This window comes from Mauremys mutica, unplaced genomic scaffold (assembly GCF_020497125.1).
Source record: "Mauremys mutica isolate MM-2020 ecotype Southern unplaced genomic scaffold, ASM2049712v1 Super-Scaffold_1559, whole genome shotgun sequence".
NCBI lineage: Eukaryota > Metazoa > Chordata > Testudines > Geoemydidae > Mauremys > Mauremys mutica.
The window spans coordinates 775,082-786,989 of record NW_025423353.1 but is presented as its reverse complement, the minus strand read 5'-3'; the positions used below and the strand labels follow the sequence as shown (position 1 = coordinate 786,989).

At 51.3% G+C, this 11,908-nt stretch overlaps 1 non-coding gene across 1 annotated transcript; it reads right to left on the bottom strand.

The window, feature by feature from the left end:
• Nucleotides 1-681: 681 nt before the first annotated feature.
• On the bottom strand, nucleotides 682-763 carry TRNAS-CGA. The gene has a single exon. It is a non-coding gene; the product is annotated as a tRNA-Ser (tRNA).
• Nucleotides 764-11,908: the final 11,145 nt, after the last annotated feature.

Sequence of the window (11,908 nt, the reverse complement as noted above, 5' to 3'; positions counted from 1 at the left end):
GAGAGAAGAGACCTGGTGAGTGCGGATCTCCCTCAGCCTCCCCCGCAAGGCTGGTCAGTTGTATTGTCACAGTGATAGTCGGTGCTTCCCTTCAGGGTCGGCCCTAGAGGGGTGTAGGGCCCAGGACAAATCCCCCCTTTCCACCCCAAGCCCTGCCCCCATTCCACGCACCCATCTCTTCCCGGCCTTCACCTTCCTGCCCCATTCCTCTCCCTCCCCCACCTCTTCCTCTCCCTGCCCAGCGCCTCCTGCACCCCACTGAACAGCTGATCACTGGCAGGTGGGAGGTGCTGAAGGGGAAGAGGAGGAGCTTGTCGGCAAGGCCTGTAGTGTGTGTGTGGGGGGAGCTGGCTGCCAGTGGGCGCTGAGCACCTATTTTTTCTCTGTTGGTCCTGCAGCCCCATAGCTCCCATGGAGTTGCTGACTTGGCTCCTTTCGCACTCTAGAGAGAGGAGCAGAACCAGGGCTATGGCTGATCTATGGGGCACCAGGTGAGTGGCAGAGGCTTTAGGTGCTGAGAGTTTGCCTGACCCATCAGGGACACAGTGTGAGGTGGTGTCCCAGGGATCTCTATGAAAGGAGCAGAACAGGATTTCCTTGGGGTGGGGAGAGAATTGAGAGTGTCTCAGGGGGTTGTACAGAGCTATTGCCCGGGTGAGGGACTGGCTAAAACTCCAGCCTCGCTGTGAGCAGGATTTGAACCTGCGCAGGGGAACCCTATTGGATTTCGACTCCAACGCCTTAACTGCTTGGCCATCACAGCTGTGAGCACAAAACTACCCCAATGCCAGAGAAACTGGTAAAGAATCCCAATGACCAGGCGTGAAGTCATCTGAACTACAGAATTCCCACCGCAAACCTGGCTCCCAAAGCACAGGGGGGATTGGGGGTTTGTTCTCTTTGCTTAGCCATGTGCAGTCGCACAGAGAGCGCATTTAAAAGTCTCCCCTCCCACAGAGTGGGAAGGGGAAATGATTCTCAACTTGAAGCTTGATGTGAATGAGGATGTCTGGACCACAGGGCTTTTGCAGGGCCGGCTCCAGAGCCCAGCGGGGCAAGCACCCGCCTGGGGCGGCCCTTTCCCGGGGGGGGGCGGCAGGCTGGGCCGGCGGACCTGCCGCAGGCATGACTGCGGACGGTTCGCTGGTCCCGCGGCTCGGCTGACCTCCCGCAGTCATGCCTGCGGCAGCTCAACCGCAGTCGCCGGACCAGCGAACCGCCCGCAGCTGCGGGAGGTCCAGCCGAGCCGCGCGACCAGCGGACCCTCTGCAGTCATGCCCGCGGGAGGTCTGCTGCTCGGGGGCGCCTCCCGGGCATGACTGCTTGGAGCGGCCAAATTTGTAGAGCCGCCCCTGGGCTTTTGCTATAGAAACCAGTGACACATGGAGCCAGGCTAAGGAAAATGTTTCTTGGAGTCAGTAACTGGATTAGCAGCAGTGCAGAGAAATGTCTCACAAGAGGAGTCAGCGCATTGGTGGTTCGGTCGCAGAAGTCACAGCTACAGCGGCGGAGGTCTAGCTTTGGTTTCTGGCCAACAGAGGGGTGAGTTTTATTGTCTCCAAATTTCAGTAGAAAAATTCAGACCCAAACTGGGTGTGGTGGGGCTTTCTCTGGTTTGTTTTGTTTTTCTCATTTGAAATGTCCTTGATCATTTTTCTGGAAAAACTATTTGAACAAGGCCAAGGAAGAGTCAGAACAATTACAGATCTCCATGGGAGTGAGGGGGTCTCTCAGCGCCGGGGGAGGGGTGGAGATTTTCACGGAGGGGAGTTGTGGAGATAAATGAGAGGCTTTTGCTCCAGTAGAGGGAGCGGCTTGGCAGGTTCATTTTTACCAAGTGACCCCCCCCACACACACACACACGTTGCTCCCCTGCTGCTGCTGCCCCAGCTCAAACCCCACTGTCACCCCCAGCCTGTGACCTACAGCTTCCTGCTGACAAAGCCCTTATCTATCAGAGACAAAATCCCCTCGTCTGCCCCTTCTCCCAGCTGAGCCCTCCCCCCACAGACCCCAGGACAACCCTGACCTAGCCATGCTGGGGGGTCGGGCTTAATCCTCAAGGCCGAGGGCAAAACCTTCAGCCGGGCACGTTTCGCTCCCTTCCCACCTCGGCCCAAGCGGCAAGGGAGAAACGGACGAGACACGCTGGCTGGAAGACGCCTCCCTCCCACTTCTCTGTAGCCTGCTGTGACGTTATTAATATGAACTGGGACCGTAGAGATCATTGTTGCCACCACTGTTATATATGTGCAGCAAATATTGTGCAAAGGTTGGCGTGTGAGGTGTCTAGGACAAGGTTATGATTTGCTGGTTATAATTATGCTGGCTGTATGTGTGCACCATTTTTGTATTTGAAGTTATGAATATGGGCTCTGTACTTGTATCTCAAATGTATTTGATTTCAAGTAGCCTCAGTGTCATCAGCCCCCAACTCCTTCAGGAGTCCATAGCAAAGAGACCCCCCCCACTGTCCTGGACTCCCTGGGTGGTGCCTCCCACCCCCCCCCCCCCAGCCCAATGGAGCACCAAGGATTAAAGTGGCAGCATCTAGTGTCAGTGGGGTTCAGTGGCTCAGGCCAGACACCTGAGCTGGGGACCCGCCCCCATAGCACTGCTCGAGGGCCTGGGCCTGGGGTGTTCACAGCCCCCTCCTCACCCCTCCCTGAGCCCAGCCTGGCTCCTCACCTGGAACAAAGCAGAAGCGTCCGTCGGCCTCGCTGCTGTCTGAGTCCCAGGCGCTGCTGCTGTCCCATGGGGAGCGGGCCGAGCTGCTGGGGCTGGGAGAGGATCCTCCACCTCCTGCCCTGGGAAGGCTGGAAGGTCCCACTGACCGGGCAGGGTGATGCCTCCTGCTGGAAATGGGGGCTGGGCTCCTGGGGCCGCTGCTGCCCACATAACAAGTCCCGGAGCCACCCTGCCCGGTTCTGCTCCTGGGCTGGGCCCTGCCTGCCCAGCCGCATCCTGGCCCAGCTCCATTTTGGCCTGGCCGGTGCCTCTCCCACCTCAGCGCCTGCGCCGGGAGCAGGTTTCCTCTTCCAGAAGGCTGGGCACTTCCACCTCCTGGTCCGGCCGGGAGCTCCTTCCCCATCAGTGGGGACGGAGGGGCCACTCCGCTCCTGGGGAAGATGGCAGCTGCTTCCCTCAGGCTCTGGGGCCACCTGCAGAGGCTTCTTCCTGAACCTCCTCAGGAGCCCGGCCATCCTGGAACCGAGCGGGGAGCAGGCGTGAGTCCAGGGTCAGGGCAGCCTCTCACTAACCAGCCTGTTTGGTCCCTCCCCATCCCTGCCCCAGCCAGAGCAGCTCCTCCTCCCAACACAGGGGTGCAGGGAGTGCAGGCTACACACACTGGCAGGAGTTCATTGCATGATCTGCTCCCCTTCAACGTTCCCCCTTGTCATCCCTGGGGCTGCAAGAACCGGGGAGTCTCGTCTTTTTCAAGCACTGGGGTCAGTCACAAAGACCATCGGTCACTTTGGACAAGCAGCTCCCTTCTGCCAGCCCAGGACACACTCACACTCCCCCCTCCACCCCCCACCCAGGCTAGAGAAGGAACAGAACCCAGGAGTCCGGACGTCTCCTGGGAAACCATTCCCCACTTCAAAGTCCCTCGGCATAGCAAGGCCAGGGCCCCCTCGGTTCCCATTGATTTCCATGCTCAGCAGCTCCCCGGGTCTGGCCCAGCTCAGAGACTCTCAGCCTGGGGAACAGTCTCCCACAAGGGAAGGGCTGGGAGCCCCATTGCTGGGACCTTGCCAAACACACTGGAGATGGCTCTGGAGAAGCCCCTCCCCGGTCTGAGAGTGAGGGGCTCCTGGGGGCTGTTTGCAAATCCAGTCTCCTTTGGGAGAGATTCTCTCCCCCTCTTTCTGCCTCTCCCCAGACAGACAGGGGACCCCACCGAGGAACCCTAATGCCACTCACTTGCTCTGGTGACGGAGCGATGGATGGAGGATGTTCAGTGTCATCCCTCGCCCTTCTCCTCACTCTCCAAGCCCAAGGCAGGCTGGAGACGGGGGTGGTGACCTGAGGAGTTACCCTGCCCAGCCAGCAGGCAGGGTGATGATATTGGGCGATCGGCTGGCTGGGAAAACAAGAGTCTGTCTTATTGCCAGGGAAAGGAGAAACTTGGCCAGCAGCAGGGGGTGCAGAACATCACCCTAGTGCGGGGGTGACAGCGCCTCCGGGATCCTGAAATCCCAGCACTTTACACACCTTCCTGGAGCCTCCCAACCCCCCTGGGCTGTCGGGACTGTGACCCCAACCCTACTGATGAGAAACAGGCCTGGGGAGGGGAAGCTACTGGCTCAGGGTCACACCAAGTGTCAGAAGGATGGATGGGACCCAGCAGTCCTTCTCTCCAGGCCCCTTTGCTAACCACTGCTGCACACTCCCTCCCACAGCTGGCAATTACAAGCAGCCCTCATGGCCGCTCCCCCTGCCTTTGAGAGGGAGTGTGCTCCGCTGGAGTGACTGGGCCAGGGGATTGGGACTCAGGACTCCTGGGTTCCATTGCTGGGGATTTAATACTTTCCCGCTAGTGGAAAGTGCTGGGAGAATCCCCCAGCCAAAGCTGCTGTGTCAGTGCTAAGCAGCCTCTGACCATTCAAGGGCGGAGCGCACGGCCCAGGAGGGGGAGGGTTTGGCTCTGGGGTTTCACTTCAGCCCAGTCTAGAGAGAGGGGCCCAGCCATGGAGTTTGGCTCAAGACCAATTCTCCAATTTGTTAAGGGCGTTTTGAATTCCAATCCTGTGCTCCAAAGTGCTTGGTGTCAGTTGCCAATTTTAGAAGCCTGCTCTCCACTCCATTTTCCAAATCAGTAATGAAACTATTGTGTAGTACCAGACCCCGGACTGTTCCCTGCCGGACCCACTAGGTGCCCCCTCCCCGTTGGACAGCCAGACATGGAGAAGGGCTCTTGGAGTCTGGGCTTTCAATCAGCTCTGCACCCACATGACACTGATTGCGTCTAGACCGCATTTCCCTCGTTTGCTTGTGAGAATGTCCTACGGGACTGTGTCAAAAGCCTCAGTAACACCCAGATAGATCCCATCTACTGTTCACCCACCTCCACTAGGCCCGGAACCCTGCCGAAGAAGGAAAGCGGATTGGTTTGGAATGATTTGTTCTTGACAAATCCATGCTCACTAGTCCTAAGAACCAAAGTATCCTGTAGGTGCTGCTGACAAACTGATTGTTTAAGAATGTATTCCAGTATCTCCCCAGCTATGGAAGTGAGTCTAGCTAGTCTGAACCTGAAGCAAATACTCACCAGCAACCGCACACCATACAACATAAACACTAACCCAGGAACCTATCCTTGCAACAAAGCCCAATGCCAGCTCTGTCCACATATCCATTCAAGTGACACCATCATAGGACATAATCACATCAGACACGCCATCGGGGGCTCGTACACCTGCACATCTACCAATGTGATATATGCCATCATGTGCCAGCAATGCCCCTCTGCCATGTACATTGGCCAAACCGGACAGTCTCTACGCAAAAGAATAAATGGACACAAATCTGACATCAGGAATCATAACATTCAAAAACCAGTGGGAGAACACTTCAACCTCTCTAACCACTCAGTGACAGACTTGAAGGTGGCAATTTTGCAACAAAAAAACTTCAAAAACAGACTCCAAAGAGAAACTGCTGAACTCGAATTAATATGCAAACTTGATACTATTAACTGTGGCCTAAACAGAGACTGGGAATGGTTGGGTCATTACACTAATTGAATCTATTTCCCTATGTTAAGTTCTCCTCACACCTTCTATGGGCCATCTTAATTATCACTTCAAAAAGTTTTTTTTCCTCCTGCCGATGATAGCTCATCTCAATTGATTAGACGCTTCCTGTTGATATGCATACTTCCACCTTTTCATGTTCTCTGTATGTATAAATATCTCCTGTCTGTGTGTTCCATTCTATGCATCCGAAGAAGTGAGCTGCAGCTCACGAAAGCTCATGCTAAAATACATTTGTTAGTCTTTAAGGTGCCACAAGTACTCCTATTCTTTTTGCAGATACAGACTAACACGGCTGCTACTCTGAAACCTCTAGCTAGTCTGTAAGTCCCAGGGGTCTCTTTGTTCCCCTTTCAAAGATCGGTTCTGTCTTGTTCATGGATAGGAAGATGTTCTTTTTCAGGGATCTCAGACGAGAACTGGGGCACAGCACCTGGTTTGTTAAGGCCACAAAAACAGAGGTAGGACCTGTTCTCTCCTGCTGGCAAAGAACCCCAGGTAACTAAGAGACAGGGACTCACATCCCTGAATGGGCTTTGAAAAAGGCAGTGGTTAAAAAGTTTGGCCCCGACCATTTCTTGTTTCCGCAGACTAGACATTTTAGCAAACTTTAGAATTCCTTGGTGCTAAACACCGTGAAACTCCCCTTTCTCCTTCACAGAGGGTTTTAATGCCCCTTATCTCACTCAGGCTCAAAACTGCCCAGAGTTCGAGAATTGTCCCTGTTCCCATTGGACAGATGGGGAGAAGCCTGAGGTCCAGAGAGGGGAAGTGACCTACCCAAGGGCCTACACAACAAGGCGGTGGCAGAGTCAGAAAGAGAAGTCACCTGTCCTGATTCCTGTTCTAACAAACAGCAAAACCCCCCAGCGGCAGGGATAGAGACCAGGAATCGAGATGGTGGGGAAATTCATTGAAACCGTTTCTGTCAGAAAATCCCATTCAGTTTGTTTCTCGAAATCAAAACAAGGGGGATGAAAACTGACCATTTATTCCTACCCTTTGTTTCCTATCTTGTAACCAGTTATTGATCCACATGAGGACCTTCCGGAGGTGAAAGTAAGCTGGTATGTTCTGGTATGGGGTACCAGCAAGAGCCGATACGCTGTGCCAGCCCGGCCCGGCTTCCCCAGGCTGGTGATTGAAAGGGTCCAGGGCTCCCTGCTGCGGCCGAAGCCCTGGGCCCTTTAAATCACCTCCCGAGCCCCCTTGCCGGAGCCCCGGGGAGCAAATCACTGCCGTGGATGCTGCTCTGTCTCGCTCTGCCAACACAGAGCAAGGGTGGCAGAAGCTTCCTTACAGTGGTGGGGGCACCATTGTCCAAACTGTGGCACCCCCATGACACCCTTTCCCCAAGGACCCCCACTCACACCACCTCTCCCCCTGAGGCCACACCCACAGACGCCTCTTCCCCAAGACTGCACCCTCCCCCCCCTCCATCATTTCTCCTAACAGCCAGTAAAGAGTGGTGGGGCCATGGCGCTCTAAACCCCCTGTTCCAGCACCCCTGACACCGAGCTAAGCAGGCAGCAGTGTGTGTGTGTGTGACAGAGAGTGCTGTGCTGAGCTGAGCCAGTGAGAGAAGGGGGGCTGATGTCGGGGCTGTCCCCTGCCTCAGGACTGGTTGCTTCCAGCAGCTGTCTGAACTTAGAGACAGTGTGCGACACACACACTCTTCCGCAACGCACACACTGTCTCTCCCCACCACGCACATTGCAGTTGAAAAGCAGCTGGCAATCTAGTAGGATGCCCATGGACCAATGGGCATCCTACTAGAAGAAACCTGATAGAAACCTGATAGGATAGAAACCTGCATCATGCGATGCAGCCCGTGAGGCATTGCAAACCTTTCCCAAAGCACCCTGCAGCCAGCTACCCACAATGCACTGCTCTCTGTTGTCGGATTGTTTTGCATAAGAGTGTGAGAAACTGACATGCAAGTTTCAAGGATGAAGCTAGTTCTTATCTGCTGGGAGACAATAACAGGATAATAAATTAAAGGGTTGGCCAGGATGTTAAATAGCCAATGAAGTTATAGCTGTGCCTGTCTGCACCTTATTAACCAATTAGCAATTGCTTGATTGCCTGCATTAATTGTATAAATGAAATATGCTGGAGAGAAATAAAGGACTTAGCTGCCAATCATGCTGACTGAAGAGCTTTGTTCATGCCCGCTTGAGAGGCACCGAGACGCAACAAATGGTGACCCCGACGTGATTCGTATTGAATCATGATAGTGTCGGGAGCCTGAGCCCAGAGGCGAACGGCCAGGAGCCTGAGCCCAGAGGCGGGGAGTGCCTATCCGACGTGATTCGTATCGAATGCTGAAAGTGTTGGTGGCCTAGTCTCGGTGGCCTGTTCCAGGCGGAAGAGCCGCGGCGGGGAGTGCTGGAGAAGGGCCGGCCCCCGGGCGTCCAAAGGAGAGGCGCATCTGAGCTCAGAGGTGAGCGGCTAATATGGGAACCGCTGCATCAGCGGAACAAAAGATAACACAGAAGCCCCCGGGCGTCCAACAGAGACGCGGTGAGCGGCTGGGAGCCGCAGGGGAGAGTGCCGGAGAAGCCCCCGGGCGTCCAACAGAGACGCGGTGAGCGGCTGGGAGCCGCAGGGGAGAGTGCCGGAGACGCCCCCGGGCGTCCAACAGAGACGCGCGCCTGAGCTCAGGGGCGAGCGTCCGAAAAGAGAGGCGCACCCAAGCTCAGATATGAGTACCGCTGTATCAGCTGAAGAAAAGATAACATAGAAGTTTTATTTGCACATTATGAACCGACAAAGGAAAAAGATCTTCCCTGCTGCACTGATTCACTTATTAAGAAGAGAGGGGGAGTTGTGGAGGCTCCTCCTGACCGGCCTTCGGGCACAGGACGAGGAGGTGCTCCGCTGGAAGCGAGCCCTGGACGGGAAGACGTTGGAGTGCACGGCGCAAGTAGAGGCTTGTGCCGGGGCCCCGGAGGTCGATTAGTCCTATTGTGTTTTTGGACAGCATTTCCCCCGTAGAAGCTGAACCATGCCGGTGGTGGAAAACAAGGAAAAACACTTATGTTGTTGATGTTGCCAAAGTCCAGAAATTTCTGATTAAAAAGACATTGAGAATTGACCCTGGTGAAGAAACAAAGAATTACATACTGGCAGGACGAAATTTGTGGGATTTATGTTTGGAATTGTGGTATTAATTGAATTTCGGGGTTTATTCTACAGGCTGCGCCCTGTGTTTTGGATAAATCCTTTAGTATGTATAGCCCACCCTAATTGGATTGTAAATGATATGTTCTTATTTTATTGAGGCTGAGAAAGCATTGCCGTGGGAGCTGGTATGTTTGAATTTTTGAATGGCCAGCTGATGGCCATTCGGAGTGATTTTGAGCACCAGGATAGCCCACTGCCCTTACAGATATATTAGGAGTACCATCTGATCTGGAGTTGTAAAAATATATTTAGACACTGTTTAAGTAAAAGTGTAAATATTTGCAGTGCCCCTCCCCAGCATGTAAACCGGTTGAGTTGGGGGGTGAGGGCTTTTACATACCGAACCCTGCCGGGTTCATGGGGAGGATGAATGTGAAATTATTTACCCCAGCTTTTTAGAGTTTTATTGTTTGTTGTTTTTCAAGTTTGAGAAAACTCAGCCAACGGGTTTGTTGAGTATTCTCAAAGGGGGGAATTGTGGATTGTTTAGGCATAAATTTAGGTAATTTGGGAGAATGGCTTTGAATTTATGTGACCCTAAGAATTTTTATGTAAAGTGCCTTTGTTAGTTTATTTAGATTTTTTGTTAATTTTGTGTTATGTGCTGATTATTGGCCGTTGTAGATTGCTTGATATTAGATGTGGCTTATATTATAATAGATAGCGTATTTGGAGAGGAAATATGGATCGGGCCCAGGCAGGCACGCAATAGATAGAGAATTTGAAGGGAAAACAGGATCGGGCCCAAGCGGACAGGCAACAGATAAGGCTTGGAAAGCTGGCTGAAAAATTCTTGAGGGCGTAGCGAGACTAAAAGTTTAACTCTATGGTTGCCAGAGGGAATAAAGGTTGAATTTTGTAAAAATGCTTAGAGAAAAGTTTTTGGTGTTTTGAAATGTTTGTAAATAAATTTTAGGCAAGAAATTAGTTTGCAATTGTTTGGCCATGAATATTTTGTTGCATTAGTTGAAGATTGTATATTGTGCTATGTAATTGTAATTGTATTAGGCTAAGGGTATATAAGTGGTGATTTTTTTTTTTTTAGTGTTTAAAATTAGAAGCTAATAGTAAGAAATTTTAAGCTGTGATTAGCTTTGAATTTTAGGAGTAAGCTAGGAAGCAATTGTATTAATGTAAATGATTTACCTGATGAAGTAATTTTTTTGTTTTGCCTGCTAGCTATATAGGGTTTTGGTATATTTTAAGTAATGATTAATTGCCCAGTAGGGGTAGTTTTGTTTTTGTTTTTTAGATATTAAAGAAAATTGGTGTTAGCTGCATAGCATTTAATGTACCATGTAATTATTTATGAATTGCATGGTTATGGATAAGCTTTATAGATTGAGGAAGTATTATTTGGCTTTTAGTTTTGTTTTGTTTAATTGGTTATTGTTATTTTTTTATGTGTTTTTGGAATAGAGGGGAGAATTTCCCTATGCTGTCTTGGTGGAAAATTACAGCTGCGTGATTACGAGAACAGAGGGATGAGATAATGTTGTTATGAGAAAGTAGGGAACTGCCAGAGCGAGGCAAAGGCCAGGTGGCCTAATTGGATCAGATACGGTGCATGGGAAATGGGAAGACAGTAAGCAAGGTGGATTCCGGCGAAGTGGGTCCGGCCTTGGCTGATTTTGGCGCAGAGTGCCATAAATACTATGGCCTTCTGCTTGCTGCCCCATGTTGCTGCAGTGGAAGCCCTTATTGGAAATCTGCTTTGTGGGTGTTTGCACATTGGCAGAACCCTCCTGGCCCCTTGGGCCACTTGTGTTACCTGGAAGAGGGATGTATAGGTAAAAATAGGGCATTGCGGAAGATATTGTTACGGTTTAGTTAGGCAGCTGGTGTTTAGATTTGCTCTTAGTTTTGCTGTTTAATAGATTGTAGTAATGAGATGCTATGAATTGGGAATGTTTTGCTGTGCCTTCCCTTTTTTATTATGAGAATAGGGGGGAAGTGTCGGATTGTTTTGCATAAGAGTGTGAGAAACTGACATGCAAGTTTCAAGGATGAAGCTAGTTCTTATCTGCTGGGAGACAATAACAGGATAATAAATTAAAGGGTTGGCCAGGATGTTAAATAGCCAATGAAGTTATAGCTGTGCCTGTCTGCACCTTATTAACCAATTAGCAATTGCTTGATTGCCTGCATTAATTGTATAAATGAAATATGCTGGAGAGAAATAAAGGACTTAGCTGCCAATCATGCTGACTGAAGAGCTTTGTTCATGCCCGCTTGAGAGGCACCGAGACGCAACACTCTGTGGCAATCCAAGAGATGCTAGCATGGTTGTGCTCTGGTGACACAGGGACATAGGGTGGACATGCAACAGCTGTTCAATTAAAACACTTTAACTAAAGCCACATTATTCTTTCATGTAGACATAGCTTAAGAGTGAGACAAGACCCAGCTCCACTGAAACTAAAGAACCACAACTTCCTCTGTAGTTGGCAGGATTTGTTGCCCCCCCGTAGACTCTCTACAATTTGTTTCTGTAGTGGGGGTGGGGGCGTGAAAACTGGACGCAATGCTCCAGATGTGGCCTCACCAGTGCTGAATAGAGGGGAATAATCACTTCCCTCGATCTGCTGGCAACGCTCCTACTAATCCAGCCCAATATGACCAGTTACCCATACTGAATGCAGGCACAGCAATATCTGATACATTGGTTGCTGTCCATTCAGGGGGTTATTTCCCACCTATTCATAAATAATGAAGCTGCTCTAAGCGAAGAGGAGAGAGCTGTCCCGTCCGTGCAGTTAACCCATCTCCCCGAGAGGTGGTAGCTATGTCAGTGGGGGAAGCTATGTTGGTGGGTGTGCAAGCTGTGGTGTCTACATGTATATATAAAATTTAATCAAACCCCATTTTTAAAACCACTGTGGTCTGGGAAGAGAAAAGGAGCTCTCTAAGGCAGAGCCCGTCCTTCAAAATCCTTAAGATTATGGACTTGGCTATGTAAATGTCAT